Here is a 10,006-nt window from a genome sequence, read left to right as displayed (position 1 = left end):
CCATGCTCCTCCATTCCACCACTTCCATGTTAGATGCTCGCGAGCCCGTGCGGAGCGCCGGGCCACTCTCAATGCTCGCGTCGCCCAGACGGCGCCCGTCGGTGGGCCTCTGATGTCTACTATGCAACCTTCTTCTTGTAGAAGTTGTTGGACCTCCAAGTGCAGAGGTTTGTAGGACAGTAGCAAATTTCCCTCAAGTGGATGACCTAAGGTTTATCAATCCGTGGGAGGCGTAGGATGAAGATGGTCTCTCTCAAACAACCCTGCAACCAAATAACGAAGAGTCTCTTGTGTCCCCAACACACCCAATACAATGGTAAATTGTATAGGTGCACTAGTTCGGCGAAGAGATGGTGATACAAGTGCAATATGGATGGTAGATATAGGTTTTTGTAATCTGAAATTATGAAAACAGCAAGGTAACTAATGATAAAAGTGAGCGTAAACGGTATTGCAATGCTAGGAAACAAGGCTGAGGGTTCATACTTTCACTAGTGCAAGTTCTCTCAACAATAATAACATAATTGGATCATATAACTATCCCTCAACATGCAACAAAGACACTCGAAAGTCACTAATAGCGGTGAACAAACGAAGAGATTATGGTACGGTATGAAACCACCTCAAAGTTATTCTTTCCGATCAATCCATTGGGCTATTCCTATAAGTGTCACAAACAGCCCTAGAGTTCATAGTAAAATAACACCTTAAGACACACATCAACGAAAACCCTAATGTCACCTAGATACTCCAATGTCACCTCAAGTATCCGTGGGTATGATTATACGATATGCATCACACAATCTCAAATTCATCTATTCAACCAACACATAGAACCTCAAAGGGTGCCCCAAAGTTTCTACCAGAGAGTCAAGACGAAAACGTGTGCCAACCCCTATGCATAGGTTCATGGGTGGAACCCGCAACTTGATCACCAAAACATACATCAAGTGGATCAATAGAATACCCCATTGTCACCACGAGTATCCCACGCAAGACATACATCAAGTGTTCTCAAATCATTAAAAGACTCAATCCGATAAAATAACTTCAAAGGGGAAACTCAATCCATTACAAGAGAGTAAAGGGGGAGAAACATCATAAGATCCAACTACAATAGCAAAGCTCGCGATACATCAAGATCGTATCACCTCAAGAACACGAGAGAGAGAGAGAGAGAGATCAAACACATAGCTACTGGTACATACCCTCAGCCCCGAGGGTGAACTACTCCCTCCTCGTCATGGAGAGCGCCGAGATTATGAAGATGGCCACCGGTGAGGGATCCCCCCTCCGGCAGGGTGCCGGAACAGGGTCCCGATTAGTTTTTGGTGGCTACAGAGGCTTGCGGCGGCGGAACTCCTGATCTATCCTGTTCCCCGAAGGTTTTAGGGTATATGGATATATATAGGCAGAAGAAATACGTCAGGGGAGCCACGAGGGGCCCACGAAGGTGGAGGGCGCGCCCAGGCGGAACTCCCGATCTATCCTATCCCCGTGGGCGCGCCCCCTGCCTCGTGCCCTCCTCGTTGATTCCCTGACGTGCACTCCAAGTCCCCTGGATTGCTTCCGTTCCAAAAATAACTTTCCCAAAGGTTTCATTCCGTTTGGACTCCGTTCGATATTCCTTTTCTGCGAAACACTGAAACAAGGGAAAAACAGAAACTGGCACTGGGCTCTGGGTTAATAGGTTAGTCCCACAAATAATATAGAAGTGCATAGTAAAGCCCATTAAACATCCAAGATGGATAATATAATAGCATGAATACTTCATAAATTATAGATATGTTGGAGACGTATCAGCGTCCCCAAGCTTAATTCCTGCTCATCCTCAAGTAGATAAATGATAAAAGAAATAATTTATGAAGTGTGAATGCTAGCAGGTGCACAAGTTTGATCAATGATAATTTCAATCACCTTTTCTAGCATCATTATATGTCATAACAGTAGCTCATATCATAAAGCTTTGCATGATCAAGTAACAAACTATTCACATGTTAAAGTATAGATCATAAACTTTCTTGAAAACTAACAAACCGTGTTCTCAGTCATCAAACAATTGCAATTCATCTTATTGTCAGGAAGAGTCTATGTCAGAGCTTTGATTCAGCAAACTTCACGTACTCAACTATCATTTAGTCTTCCATATTGCTACCACTCAAAGCATATTTTTAGAACAAATAGTATTCATCAAACACAGAGAAAGATAGGGGCTTAATGTTTCGCCTCCCAACCTTTTACCTCAAGGGTAATGTCAACAGTAATAATTCATGCTCAAATATATTTGAATGGCCATATATGCTTAGATCATTCCATCGCATGATGCTTGCCAACTAAAGAGTAGGTTGGAATGAGAAGGAATACTACTGACTCTTGCATAAAAGTAAAAGATAGGCCCTTCGCAGAGGGAAGCAGGGATTTGCAGAGGTGCCAGAGGTCGAAGCAAAAACAGAGATGAAAATAATTTTGAGAGGTATGCTTTCATTGTCAACATAACGAATATTTACCTTGGGGTGCCTTGGGCATCCCCAAGCTTAGGCTCTTTCCACTCCTTATTCCATAGTCCATCGAATCTTTACCCAAAACTTGAAAATTTCACAACACAAAACTTAACAGAAAATCTCGTGAGCTCCGTTAGCGAAAGAAAACAAAACACCACTTAAAGGTACTGTAATTAACTCATTCTTTATTTATATTGGTGTTAAACCTACTGTATTCCAACTTCTCTATGGTTTATAAACTATTTTACTAGCCATAGATTCATCAAAATAAGCAAACAACACACAAAAAACTGAATCTGTCAAAAACAGAACAATCTGTAGTAATTTGTAACTAACGCAAACTTCTGGAACTCAACAAATTCTACCAAAATAGGACGTCCTAGATAATTTGATTATTGATCTGCTGCAATTGGAATTTCAGCAAGATCAAATAACTATCATCCAAGATGATCCTATAGGTCTTACTTGGTACAAACACTAATTAAAACATAAAACCACATCTAAACAGAAGCTAGATGGATTATTTATTACTAAACAGAACCAAAAAGCAAAGAACTAAAATAAAAATTGGGTTGCCTCCCAAAAAGCGCTAACGTTTAACGCCCCTAGCTAGGTGTGACGCCCCCGATTTGACCGTACACTAATCATGCACGCAAATGTGTATGATCAAGATCAGGGACTCACGGGAAGATATCACAACACAACTCTAAAACATAAATAAGTCATACAAGCATCATAATACAAGCCAGGGGCCTCGAGGGCTCGAATACAAGTGCTCGATCATAGACGAGTCAGCGGAAGCATCAATATCTGAGTACAGACACAAGTTAAAAAAGTTTGCCTTAAGAAGGCTAGCACAAACTTGGATACAGATCGAACGAGGCGCAGGCCTCCTGCCTGGGATCCTCCTAACTACTCCTGGTCGTCGTCAGCGGCCTGCACGTAGTAGTAGGCACCTCCAGTGTCGTAGGAGTCGTCGTCGACGGTGGCGTCTGGCTCCTGGGCTCCAGCATCTGGTTGCGGCAACCAGGTAGAAAGGAAAGGGGGAAAAAGAGGGAGAAAGGCAACCGTGAGTACTCATCCAAAGTACTCGCAAGCAAGGAGCTACACTACATATGCATGGGTATATGTGTAAAAGGGCATATTAGTGGACTGAACTGCAGAATGCCAGAATAGGAGGGGGATAGCTAATCCTGTCGAAGACTACGCTTCTGGCCATCTCCATCTTGCAGCATGTAGAAGAGAGTAGATTGAAGTCCTCCAAGTAGCATCGCATAGCATAAATCCTACCCGACGATCCCCTCCTCGTCGCCCTGTTAGAGAGCGATCACCGGGTTGTATCTGGCACTTGGAAGGGTGTATTTTATTCAGTATCCGGTTCTAGTTGTCATAAGGTCAAGGTACAACTCCGGGTCGTCCTTTTACCGAGGGACACGGCTATTCGAATAGATAAACTTCCCTGCAGGGGTGCACCACATAACCCAACACGCTCGATCCCATTTGGCCGGACACACTTTCTTGGGTCATGCCCGGCCTCGTAAGATCAGCGCGTCGCAGCCCCACCTAAGCACAACAGAGCGGTCAGCACGCCGGTCTAACCCTATGCGCGCAGGGGTCTGGGCCCATCGCCCTATGCACACCTGCACGTTGCGTACGTGGCCGGAAGCAGACCTAGCCTAGTGGCGTTCCAGTCCAATCCGGCGCGCGCCACTCAGTCGCTGACATCAAGAAGGCTTCGGCTGATACCACGACGCCGGGATACCCATAACTACTCCCGCGTAGATGGTTAGTGCGTATAGACCAAATGGCCAGACTCAGATCAAATACCAAGATCTCGTTAAGCGTGTTAAGTATCCGCGAACGCCGACCAGGGCCAGGCCCACCTCTCACCTAGGTGGTCTCAACCTGCCCTGTCGCTCCGCCACAAAGATCCACTTGTGGGTACTCCTACGGGCCGACCCGACTTTAGTCATCACATGTGTCATGTATGTAGTATATAAGTATATACCCGTGATCACCGCCCAGGTGATCACGGCCCGATAGTATAGCACAGCAGACGGACAAGAATGTAGGGCCACTGATGGAAATCTAGCATCCTATACTAAGCATGTAGGATTGCAGTTAAAGGTAACAACAGTGGTAGCAAGGATAGGCTATGCATCAGGATAGGATATCGGAAAACAGTAACATGCTACACTACTCTAATGCAAGCAGTATAGAGAAGAATAGGCGATATCTGGTGATCAAGGGGGGGGCTTGCCTGGTTGCTCTGGCAAGTAGGAGGGGTCGTCGACTCCGTAGTCGAACTGGGCAGCAGCAGTGTCGGTCTCGTAGTCTACCGGAGAGAAGAGGGGGAAGAAACAGTAAATACAATGCAAACATAAGCATGACGATGCGTGACATGACAATGAACGGTGCTAGGTGTGTCCTAACGCGACAGTAGGTGGTACCGGCGAAGGGGGGACATCCGGGAGGTATTCCCGATGTTTCGCGTTTTCGGACAGACGGACCGGAGGGGGAAAGTTGCTAGTTCGATAGGTTAGGGAGGTGTGGTGGACGAACGGACTGCGTATTCGGATTCGTCTCGTCGTTCTGAGCAACTTTCATATAGAAAACATTTTCATCCGAGTTACGTTTTAAAAGATATGAATTTTCAAAGATTATTTGAATTTCTGGAATTATTTAATTAACAGAAAAGGGATATGACGTCAGCATGACGTATGAGTGACGTCAGCGGTCAACAGTCCGGTTGACTGGTCAAAACTGACATGGGGGACCCACCTGTCATAGACAGTGGGTTAACAGAAGATTAAACTAATTAATTTTTAGTTAATTAACTACTGGGCCCACCTGTCAGTGAGTGATTAGATTAATTAATTTTTTTATTTATAAAACATTTTCCTTTTCTTTTCTTTTTTTTGCGGCGGGGCCCGCATGTCAGTGGCTGGGTCTGCCCAGTCAGCACGTTGACTGGGTGGACCCAGTCAACGGGGCCCACGGGCCCACTGGCAGTGGCACTGGGGGGGGGGCCAGGCCAGCCACGTCGGCGGCCGGCGCCGGAGCAACTCCGGCGACCAAAAAAGCGGCGGCCCCTCGCCGGAGTTGGCCGGAATCGCGCTACGGGGCTCGGGGAGGAGCAGGGCTAGGCCCATTCGAAAGGGCTCGCAGCGCCGCATCCAGGGGTGGCCGGGGCTTCGCCGGACTTGGCCGGAATCGGCGCCGGCGAGCGGCGGAGGCGGCGGCGCGCACGGGTGCCTGACGGAAACGAGGCTACGGCGGGCTATCGAGCAAGCGGAGGGGCTGGGGGGCATCTACGCGAGGTGGGGAGTGCAACGGGCTTGAGCCCGTGACCATAAGGTCACCGGAGACCCGCCGGCGGCGAGCTCCGCGGCGCGGCGTTCGGGCGCGCGCGGGGAAGAAGCTTGGGGGCGCGAGAGAGAGAAAGGACAGGGGAGGAGGGGGGAAGAGGCTCACCGCGCGGCACCCGGAGGCCGGTGAGAGCTTAGGAGCAGCAGGTCGGCGCCGGGGAAGGAGGGGGTCGCCGACGTCCGAAGTTGAAGACGAGCTCGGGGAGGCCGTTGTAGTGGCTCCGAGCTTCAACGGAGAGGTGGAGGTGGTGTAGTCGAGGGCGGCGACGGCGTATGACACGGCGAGGTGGCGATTGGGGCACGGTGGCCGTGTGAACGACGGGAACGGCGGCGAGCGCGTCGGGCGTGGGGAAGAAGAGACCGGCGCGGATCTGGGGGGAAGAGGGAGGCGCAGGGGCCGAGAGGAGAGCGGGGCGAGTGGGAGAGAGGCCCGAGGAGGCGGGGGGAGCTGGCGTCCTTATCCTCCCCGTCGCCGGCAAGGGGGTGCGGCGGGGACGGCCCCTGTTCCGACCCCGGTCGGGGGAACAGGGAAGGGGGCGAGGGGGAGTGGGAGATGGGCTAGGCCGGCTGGGCCGGGGGTCGGCCCAGTTGGGCCAGCGGTCCAGTGGGGGGAGGGCCTTCTCTCTTTTTTTTCTTTTTCTTTGCCTGTGCTGTGTTCTTTTGCTTTTTCTTTTTGTTTGTTTATTTTCTTTTCTGTTTTATTTCATTTAAAAGTATTTAGGCATTTTATAAAAATGTGTTTTCTCCACTATAATTATCAGTGCAATTTCTGGCAGGGCCCGAACATTTTTGTTTGGATTTTTGAAAACTTTTATTTTCCACTTTGATTTTAATTGAAGTTTGAACTAGGAGTTTGAAAAGAAATTTGATGCAATTGTGATCAAGCCCTTTTTAGCAACATGATTAGCTTAATCTCAGAGAGTTACTGTAGCATGATTCTCGGGGTGTTACAAATCTCCTCCACTACAAGAAATCTCGTCCCGAGATTTAGGAGGTAGAAGGAAACAGTGCGGGGTATTCTGCGCGCAGACGATCCTCTCGTTCCCAAGTGGCCTCATCTCAGAATGGTGCGACCACTGGACTTTGAGAAACTTGATCGCCTTCTGACGTGTGCGGCGTTCAGCTTGGTCGAGAATGCGGACCGGATGTTCCTTATAGGAGAGGTCTTGCTGCAATTCGAGCACTTCATGATCCACAGCTCGGAATGGATCCTTGAAGCAACGGCGGAGCTGTGACACATGGAACACATCGTGAACCTGAGAAAGGTTCGGCGGTAGCTCCAGTTGGTATGCCACTTTTCCACGCCTTTCGAGAATAGTGAATGGGCCAATATAGCGAGGAGCTAGTTTGCCCTTGATCCCGAAGCGGTGAGCACCCTTCATAGGTGTGACTCGAAGATAAGCCTTTTCGCCAGGTTGATAGACCATGTCTTTATGATGACGGTCATACTGACTCTTCTGACGTGACTGAGCAGTCTTGAGATTCTCATGAATAATGCGGACTTGTTCTTCGGCATCTTGGATAATATCCGGACCGAAGAGTGGACGTTCCCCAGTTTCTGACCAGTTCAGAGGGGTTCGGCACTTTCGTCCATATAACACTTCGAAGGGGGCCATCTTCAGACTAGCTTGATAGCTATTATTATAAGAGAACTCAGCATACGGGAGAGATTCCTACCATTTCTTGCCGAAGGAAATAACACAAGCTCGAAGCATGTCTTCGAGAACTTGGTTGACGCGTTCAACTTGCCCTTGCGATTGAGGATGAAACGCAGTACTGAATGACAGATGAGTTCCCATAGCTTCTTGGAAACTTGCCCAGAATCTTGAAGTGAATAAGCTGCCACGGTCTGAGCTGATAACCAATGGAATACCGTGGAGTGAAACAATCCTGGTCATATAGAGCGTTGCCAACTGGCTAGCAGTGATCGTTTCTTTGACCGCCAGAAAATGTGCAACTTTGGAAAGTCGGTCAATGACGACAAGAATAGCATCATTACCTTTCTGTGATTTGGGAAATCCAGTGACGAAGTCCATCTCAACATGGTCCCATTTCCATTCAGGAATAGAGATAGGTTGCAGAGTTCCAGCAGGCCTTTGATGTTCTGCTTTGATACGACGGCAAACGTCACACTCAGCAACATAACGAGCAATGGCTTGCTTCATATTAGACCACCAGAATCTCTGACGGATGTCTTGATACATCTTTGTACTACCAGGATGGATACACAGAGGTGTATCATGAGCTTCTTTCATAACTTCCTGTGTCATATCCAGGTTTTTCTCTGCACATGGCACCACTAGGCGGCCCTTGAAGTATAGGGTGCCATCTTCAGCAATGGTGAAGAATGAGGGCTTTCCTTCTGCGAGGTAGCGCTTAATCTTGTGGGCTTCAGAGTCATACTTCTGTAGCCTTTTGATGCTATCCACGAGATCTGGTTTAGCAACTAGGGTATTGAGGGAACCCTGGGTAACAACGTGGAGGTTCACCTTGCCAAACTCCTTAGGAGGGGGAGTGAGTGCACCCGAAGGGACAATATGGAGGTTCAGCTTCCTGAATTCTTCAACAAGCGAGGGCTGAACTTTGTGAACCTGGAGGTGGTTGCAGTAAGACTTGCGGCTCAAGGCATCAGCCATTACATTAGCCTTGCCTGGCGTATAGGAAATACCCAAGTCAAAGTCTGCAACAAGCTCCATCCATCTCTGTTGACGGAGGTTCAGATCTGGCTGAGTAAACAGATACTTCAGACTTTGGTGGTCAGTGAAGATCTCGCAACGATTACCGAGAAGGTAATGTCGCCACTGCTTCAGCGCATGAATGACAGCAGCAAGTTCGAGGTCGTGAACTGGGTAGTTCTCTTCGTGAGGGCGCAATTGCCGAGAGGCATAAGCAATCACTTTGCGGTCTTGCATTAGGACACAGCCTAATCCTTGACGGGAAGCGTCGCAGTAAATGACAAAGTCCTTCTTAGTATCAGGTGGAGCTAGAACTGGAGCAGAAGTCAACTTGTCTTTGAGTGCTTGGAAACTTTCCTGACATTTGTCTGTCCATTGGAACTTGACACCCTTATGCAACAGGTTAGTCAGAGGCCTGGCGATCTTAGAGAAGTTCTCGACGAATCGACGGCAATAGCTGGCGAGACCGAGAAAACTTCTGACTTGCTTAACGTTCTTGGGAGGAGTCCAATCAAGAATAGCCTGAACTCGTTCAGGGTTGACGGCAATACCATCCTTAGAGATGACATGCCCGAGATAGGTTACTTCGGGTAGCCAGAATTCACATTTGGAGAACTTGGCATATAGTTGATGCTCTCGTAGCTTTTCCAGCACAAGTCGAAGATGTTCAGCATGTTCTTCTTCGTTCTTGGAAAATACCAGGATATCATCCAGATAAACCACGACGAACTTGTCGAGGTAATCCATGAATATATAGTTCATCAGACGAGAGAAGGTGGCTGGAGCATTGGTTAAACCGAAAGACATGACGGTGTACTCGTATGAACCATAGCGAGTCACGAAGGCGGTCTTTGGGATATCCTCTTCGCGAACACGGATCTGGTGGTAGCCCAACCTCAAGTCGAGCTTAGAGAACACTGACGAACCCGCCAGTTGATCATACAGATCATTGATCCGAGGAAGGGGTATTTATTCTGGATGGTAGCTTGGTTTATAGGACGGTAGTCTTGAACTAACCGGTTTGTCCCATCCTTCTTCTTGACAAAGAGAGAAGGTGCTCCCCAAGGAGAGCAACTTGGGCGAATGAATCCTTTGCGAAGAGATTTGTCGATTTCCTCCTTAAGCTCAAGGAGTTCATGCGGCGGCATTTTGTAGGGTCGCTTGGCTATAGGAGTGGTGCCTGGTTTCAAGTCGATGATGAATTCGACAGCTCTAGCAGGGGGAATCCCTGGAAGTTCTTCAGGGAAGACGTCGAGGAATTCACGCACGACGGGAATGTTTTCAATGCCCTCGAGTGGTGCAGCGTTCAATGCATTCAATGCATAGAGCCTTGCCTCGGCATTTTGCACCAGATGAGCTTGGTAAGCAACTATTTCATCTGAAGGGTGTAGCAGATGGACGGTTTTAGTGGCGCAAACTATAGAAGCAGTATGCGCTTTCAACCAATCCATACCCAAAATGA

This window comes from Triticum aestivum, chromosome 6D (genome assembly GCF_018294505.1).
Source record: "Triticum aestivum cultivar Chinese Spring chromosome 6D, IWGSC CS RefSeq v2.1, whole genome shotgun sequence".
NCBI classification, from domain to species: domain Eukaryota; kingdom Viridiplantae; phylum Streptophyta; class Magnoliopsida; order Poales; family Poaceae; genus Triticum; species Triticum aestivum.
The sequence above is the reverse complement of the archived record's forward strand: the minus strand, read 5'-3'. Positions refer to the sequence as shown.